Source organism: Octopus bimaculoides, chromosome 22 (assembly GCF_001194135.2).
Source record: "Octopus bimaculoides isolate UCB-OBI-ISO-001 chromosome 22, ASM119413v2, whole genome shotgun sequence".
Classification (NCBI taxonomy): domain Eukaryota; kingdom Metazoa; phylum Mollusca; class Cephalopoda; order Octopoda; family Octopodidae; genus Octopus; species Octopus bimaculoides.
This window is the reverse complement of record NC_069002.1, coordinates 37,604,870-37,612,978: the sequence shown is the minus strand read 5'-3', so window position 1 is coordinate 37,612,978 and position 8,109 is coordinate 37,604,870. Positions and strand designations below refer to the sequence as shown.

Here is an 8,109-nt window from a genome sequence, read left to right as displayed (position 1 = left end):
CAGCAGTCATGGCCCGTGTTTCACTGCCATGTAGCATGGCATTTCGCACACATGCATCATGCAGACTACCTTTTACTCTGATTGAAAGGCCCTTAGTTGCCGGCATAGGTAGGAACTCTTCGAACTTTGCCCAGGCTATCCTTATTCTAGCAGCTACCCTCTAGGAGCATCCACCCCCACTACAGACTTGGTCGCCTAGGTAGCGGAAGCTATCAACTACTAGTTTTTCCCCCTGGCATGTGATGGAATCTGTTTTCTGTACCTCTTCAGTGTTTATTTCTCCTGTGCATCTGCCACACACAAAAGCTATCTTCCCAGTTAACCTTCCTTTGATATTGCTGCACCTCATATGTGTCCATAGCTTACACCAGGTTTCTACCTATTGCTTTTCTATAGATCAAGCAGGACTATCTACCTGAAGGGGTTTGTGATTTGTCTGTCTTCCTATTTACCAGGACTTTTGGTTTTCGCTAAATTGACTCCAAGGCCCTTCGATTCTAGACCTTGCGTCCACCCACTAAACTTCGTCTCCCAGGATCAGCCCTGTCTTGAATTCCTGTTATTGCCAGTAGGACTATGATGAATAAGAGGGGGGGGGGCTGAGAACTGATCCTTAGTGAACCCCTACTTCTACCCAGAATTCTTCACTATATTCGCTGCCAACCCTCACCTTACTGACAGCATCCATGTACAGGGCTTGTACAGCTCTTACTAACCACTCATCTATCCCTAGTTTCTGCATCGCCCACCGGATAACGGATTGGGGGACCCTGTCAAAAGCTTTCTCCAAGTCAACAAAAGCCAAGTACACTGGACAATGTGGATTTACACAACAATATTAAGTATAGATCAAATCAATCTAAAAGAACTCATGAAAAATTTCAAAGGGCAGTGAAATTAAGAGCAGAGAGTGTATATGTGTTGAGCTTCAGATGTATAAACTTCTTATGGACAACTATACAGAAAGAGTTTCAACAGATTGGTAAGAATGACTGATGTTGATACAATAATGAATACTGCAAGTTGGTCGTCTGTCTTTTGAGGAAACACCAAATCTCATAGATGGAAGATAATCTTATAGAATTATTAGCCAATGAGTGACCCTGGATGCAAAACATACAGGTTGTATGTAGGTTGTTTATGACTTTTTGTACGATGCATAATTTAATGCTTATATAAAAATAAATAACCATTTACTAACATTTTGTAACATAATCTTTAAGTTTATTAAATTGGAACATTTTCATTTCTTTCCCTCCATTTTATTTACTCACATTTTGTCACCATCAAATATTTATGACCTACCTAATAAACAGAGTTTTCTGTACAATGTTTGTTAAGTTATACTTATAGAAGTGTAATCTGTTCTCAAAGGCCCACTGCCAGAAAGAGCCAATTACAATTGCACTAAGCCATTGTTGACTAGCTAAAAAAACAGCAAATAGCCATCATATCCCATTTTACCATTATACAGAAGGAAAGACAAACTGGATAATGATATAATTCTAGATGCAAAAATTTAGAAGAAATATAAAAATATAATAAAAACGGTGATTCATAGATAGAATTTGCTTGATCATAGACCTGACTGATTAGGTCTGAACTTCAGTGTCACAACAACATCAACAACCAAAAAAAATTTATATTTAGCACTAAATAAGAAAATCTAACATACCTCAAAAGTTATGATGACTGTATAATTCCTAATTCCGTTGTCATAATCCAAGAGTTTGTTCAGTTTAATAATTCCGTCTTCACCACTTACAAAGGCATCATTTCTTTTTGAGGGCTGAAGATTGAAAATGGTAAAGACAATGAGTTTTTAGAATGAGTTGCAAAATAGCTGTTGGTGAAAGATTAATAGCTAAAAGGGTAACAGCTTCAAACCATCTACCCATCCTGCAAGCTAGCAAAGCATCTATCCATCCCATCAGATATCAAATCATTTATTTATGCTGTCAACAATCAAACCATCTATCAATTTACCCACCTACCTACCCATCAATCAATCCATTCAAAAAGTTAGCAAACCACCCATCAATCCAACCAACTTTCAAAACTTCTACTGATCCTCCCAGCTATAAAGCCAACCCTCATTTAAAACAGACACCAAATCATCCATCTAACTAACAAGCTATCAAACCACCTACCCAACCAGCTGACAAAACATCCAGCCATTCAACCAGCAAGCTAGCAAAACAACCATCCATTTAACTAGCTATCAAAACAGCTGTCTATCTAATCAGTTAAAAAATCATTCATCCATCTAACTAATTATCAAATAATCTATTCATCTAATCAGCAAGAAAACTATCCATCCACCCAACCAATTCTCCAACCATTCACTCATCCTGTTATCAAACCATCCATCTCTCCCTCCATCAAATCAGTTATCCATTAGTCCATTCATCTGCTCAGCTATCAAACCATCCATCCATCAAACATACTAGGAAACCAATCATCCACCCAACCAACAACGAAACCATTCATCCATCTAGCTATGAAACAATCCATCCATCCCTCCATCCCTCAATCCTACAAGCTATCAAACCCTCCATTCATCCATACAGCTATCCATCTAACCATCCATCTATCCATGTAGTTATTCAAACAGTTATCAAACAATCTGCCCATCCAACTAGCTATTAAGCCATCCATTCATCCACCCAGCTATGAACTATCAATCCATCCAACCATTTATTAAGCAATCCATTGATCTAACCAGCTATCAAACAACCCATTCATCCAACCAGCTAGCAAGCCCTCCATACATCCAAACAACTCTCAGACAACCTATCCATTCATCCAGCTATCGAACCATTTACCCATCTCATTATACAATCATCCATCCATCCATCCATCTCTCTCCCCATCCAACAATCCAGAAAACCATCCATTCATCCAACCATCTCTCAAACCTACTATCCATCCATCTATTAAACCATCCATTCATCTCTACAGCTATTAATCAAGCCATCCATCCAACCAGCTAAACCAGCCACTCATGCTTACAACCAGCTAGGTAAATCAACCATCCTCCTAGCCAACAGTGAAACCATCTGTTCATCCAACCTTCCAACCAACCAGCTATGAAATCATTGACTTATTCCACCGACTGACCAACCAGCCAACTAACCGACCAGCCAACCAACCGACCAACCAACCAAACAACCGACCGACCAACCAACCGACCGACTGACCGACCCACAATTCAGTAAAGAAGTCAGTCACATGTTTGATAATGTGTATAATATATGTCAAAATTGGTTTGTATTTAAAAATTTACCTGAATATTCAACTTGTACCTGGATTTGGGCAACGATGGGATTGACCATTTGTCTTCATCTATTATATTTTGTGAAATATCGAAGACAGAAAAACCAATTGGTTCTGACTGGAAAAAATTTAAAAAAAAAAAAAAAAGGGGGGTAAATTTAGAAAACAGCAAAGATGGTATTGGATAACATTATACAAACCTGAATGAAAAAGAAAAAAAAAAAAGACAAGATGTCATCAAGTTGAGACACTTAATACATCTTGAAACATTGGGGATGAATTAAATATTTTAAAGTTATTTCCATCTTTGCCTTTATGCTGTGAGTTCAGTTTTTACTAGTATTGCCTTTGGCTTTCATCCAGTTGCAGACTTATAAGCACCTGTTGACTAGCATCAGTGCGCTCATGCCAACTTTCACCAATAATATATTATTTTGTATATTTTGTGAAATTATTAAACCATACATCTGATAAAGATCAAATAATCTTTTTGATGCAGAATAAATTAACTTGTATGCTTTTTGGTATTTTTAAGTAATTTTTTTCACCAACTTGACAAATTTATATCAACAGCTGATTAGTTTGGTATAACAATGCAACAAACGGCACAGGAGTGGTTGTGCAACATGATGATCCAACATCAGCAGCTAAATGCAAAATGCATGCACAGGGTCCTAATACTATCAGAGCACATGACTTTGTACAAAATGTCTAAGAAATAATGAATAAAAACCCTGGAAAGTCAATCAGAACCATTGCAAAGACTTTGAGGTTTTAGAATGCACCACCAGAAAAACATAAAGTCATCTGGTACAAGTCATATGTGATGCAGAGGGGTCAGTTTATGTTGTTGTGACAAGAGAGAATAATTTGAAATGTGCAAAGCACTCGCTAAAAGAAGTTAAAACACCAAGAAGCTGGAATGCTTTGGTTTTTCTTCAGTGAGAAACACTTCAATCAGAACGGAAAGGTAAACCAAAGGAATGGCAGATGGTTATGCAGAAACCCAAATGTGATGCCAATGGCCATGCATACTAAGTTCTCAGCAAGTGTGATAGTTTTGGAGGTGGTCAGCAGTGAGGGAGATGTCATTCCACAGGGCTAAAGAGTCAAAACTATTGTCTACACAGGTGTTGGAGAATGTTGTGAGGCCCTGGATAGACGGAGTAAGCAAGAGAAGACTACATTATCCAACAAGACTCTGCACCACTTCATAAGGCTTAAAATAACCCAAGCATGGACGTATGCTCATCTCCATGATCATGTTCTTCCAGACACATGGCCTCCTAATTCACCAGACCTCAATCCACTGGGCTATTATGTATGGGGCATAGACGAGAGAGAGAGAGAGGTCAATCGATGCACCTGTAAACAACCATACAATCTCGCAAATATGCCATAACCAACACTGTTTCCAAAATTAATAAAGATTATCTAATTCAAGCATGTCAATGCTTCCAACCCCATGTTGAAGCAGCCCTTGATGCTAATGGTGGATTTATTGAATAAGTGTGATAAAAGGGTTCTCAATTTGTACCAATTTGTTTTCAAATACAGCTTTACTTTGTTGAGCTATGCATCTTTTTCTAAATTCATACAAATGAGCTCCAAAACTGATGCACCCCGTATATATATACATGATATATATATATATATATATATATATATATATATATATATATATATATATATATATATATGACGCACCCTATATATATTTATGTAAATATGGGGTATTTGGACTAAATTTGATAGTTTGCATAAAAAGAAACATAATATCTCATTGAAAAATAAAAGTATTGTAGCGTGAGAGAATTGTTATGTGAGGAACAAAATACAGTTCATCTACTTCTCAGTGTTGGTTGTCCAGTTGTGTTAAATACAAGACATGCCTTACCCATCTTGCCTGTCACAAGTAGCTACTGCTAAAGCCCTGTGTTGCCCTCATATCCACATACATCCATTCACCGCCACTGTACTGAGGCCAAAGTGGATCATGCTAGTCTTACTTTCTTCACTTCATTGCTCCCTCTTCCTTTTCCTCGGCTGTTGATGTCACTGCCCATTCCTTCTGGTTCACCTCATCCCCACAGTATTTTAAATAATAAGAAAATATCAACTAGATTAGCTTCCACCATGGCCTAAAGACTGCTCTGCAACCTAGCACATGCATTCCTCACTGTATCCATGGGAAGATATGCAAACACCTCCCTGATTTTAGCCATTAGCTTGACCTCGGTGTTGCAGACAGAGTGGTTGGCATATTTCTCAATTGTGCCCCACATGGGATTACAGGAGAATTAGGAGGTTAGAAATTGGGGCTGGTGAAGTCATAGAAATTCTCCAACAACCACTTCTGATTCTTTCTGGAAGTATGATAAGGAGTCAAATCCTTTTGCCACACATATGGTCTTCCAGTAGCAACCATTTCCAATTAGGATTTGACCATAATTTCCGGTAGCTCACATTGCATCTGAATTGAGAACAAGACCTTTTTCAAAGATGTAGAGCAACATGACATCAGCCTTACTGGACACACACTCTAAGATCATTACAATTTGGCAGAACTTGGTTTTCATGGTACATGAGACATCACATAGACTGTTGGCAAGCCACCTGTTGTGCAACTAGTCTTGGCAAAAGTTCTTTGCATCTGAAAAAGTGCCAGGTTATCCCTGACTTAACAGGATGTCTCAGCTTGTTAAGGAGCTTCTTTGGCCTTGTCAAGTGATTTTTTTCTTTTACCTTAGCTGTCAGAATTTCTCCCTTGCATCCCTTATATGAGTGGAAGTGAAAGTTCTACTTCAGTGCCATCTTCATCGTGGCAACTCCAGCACCCATCTCTCTCATCAAATCCTGGATTCCCTTGTTCAGATCTTGCATCACCCTGTCCTGCAGTTGTTGGTTTCAGAATGCCTGTTATATCCCTTCCAGCTGGTCACAGCATCATAGTCTCTGTTACAGCTGTCCATGTCATGTCTTACAACCTTTACGGTGTTCACAGAGCATTCAGCAGCAGCAGCAGTCATGATGTTGGCATTTTGATACTCAGCATGAATCATCATGATACTGGCAACACTTTTCTAATATTCAGATGACTTCCAGTCCTCCATGTCAGCTAACTTTTTCTCAACTACAACTTTTATCTTTATGCTCTCAAATGCTATTCACCAATACATCAAACTGTTCCTGAGAAAAAGGGACATAAAAACTCATCAAATTTAGTCCTAACACACACACATATTTATATATATATATGTATATATAACCCACATCCGATTGCACAAGACCTCAGGTGAACATGTAATACAATGGTGGGAGTTAAACATGATTACAATAAGAAATGAAACCTGAATGACATAACTAATGCATGTTGAGTGCATCCAATCGTATGTATAAATATATAAATAGACATATATATGCCTGTGTGTGTGTGTTTGTGTGTGTGTGTGTGTGTGTGTGTGTGCATGCATGTGGGTCTGTACATGTGTGCGTGCTGATGCATACACATGTGCAATGTACTTCTGCATTGTTTCTCCATTTCTATTCACTAAATCTCATTCACACATCTGTCCAATGTGTGGCTGAAACAGGGTGAAACATGGGGTCATTTGTTTATGATGTGAGCTTCTTAATCTCAGAACAATGATAAAAATACAAAATTTTTAAAAAAATTACAACAATAAACAAAAATAAAACTCCACCAAGTATAGGGAAGATAGTCCTAAAAAAGGTAACAATAAAAATTCTTCATGAGAGAAAAACATAGAAATGAACTTACCTCATTAATATTACGAGTGTAGATTGCATTTTCAAATTTTGGTTGATAGGTATTTTCATAAAGAAATGTAAGCTGAAAAAATACCACTTAGGATAAGAAAAAAATGTCATTGGTGCATAATAACATTATTGTTGATGTTGTTTAACAGTAAATCAGCCCTGATTGAGTGAGTTTTATGGTCAAAAATATTGCAGCCATGACCCAATCAGTTCCCTGGACAGGGTCAGCTAATATGTCTTTCCTATTTCTTAATAGTGATGGGTGTGGGTGTGGGTGTAATCTGAACTGGAAAATTATTAAAAATAGCAACCAAATTTCCCCTTAAATAACACACCATAATCTTGAACCAATTAAACTGATGTCATGCAGTCACTCAACCTGCTAGAAATAGCAATCAAATCTCCTTCAAATCACACTCCACCATCATAAAAAGAATACTTAAATAACATAGCCCTAGATGCACTTTACTAAAAATAAAAGAGAACAGTTTCAGCTGGAATACAGTAGATCATAGGAATGGTAGATAGAGGGTAGTTCTAAAGACCATCATCATTTTATGTCTGTTTTACATATTGAAATGAGTTGGGTGGTTTAACAAAATCCAGCAAGTCAAAGGACAATTCTCAGTAACAATTCTAAGTTTTCATAACAAATAATTTACTGTTTTAATATCTCCTCCTCATCGTCATCACCATCATCCTTCTTCTTCTTGCAAAGAACTGGCAAGGCCAGAGCTGCACAAGGATCCATAGTCTGTTTGTCCTTTCAGTTCTGACATTGTCTACAAATTTTAGAGTCTAACTCTTCCTAAAGATCAAGGAGTGACAATTTCTAAAGACTCAGGATTAACTCATCCTACTGCTCTAAGTCTAACCTGTCTATAACAACTGTATCTAACTTTTGTTAAAGAAACAGATCTAACTCTGCCTAAAAAAAGCCAGGTACCATTGTTCCTAAAGAACCTTTCCACGGATAACCTCCCCATTTCTTGAGAAGTTTTTGTATTATTATTTTTTTTTTTTGTACATAACCCAAACGTTTATCAATGCCTT

General features: G+C 37.6%; 1 protein-coding gene across 1 annotated transcript in view; it reads right to left on the bottom strand.

Moving 5' to 3' along the window:
- LOC106877697 (protocadherin-23) overlaps positions 1-7,158 on the bottom strand; it is a 111,859-nt gene extending 104,701 nt beyond the window's left edge. Inside the window, exons 1-3 of the mRNA XM_014926651.2 lie at positions 7,058-7,158; positions 3,287-3,394; positions 1,676-1,789 (exon numbers count right to left, since the gene is read on the bottom strand). The gene's annotated coding sequence lies outside the window, so the exon portion shown is untranslated. The remainder of the gene's footprint in view (positions 1-1,675; positions 1,790-3,286; positions 3,395-7,057) is intronic.
- Positions 7,159-8,109: the final 951 nt, after the last annotated feature.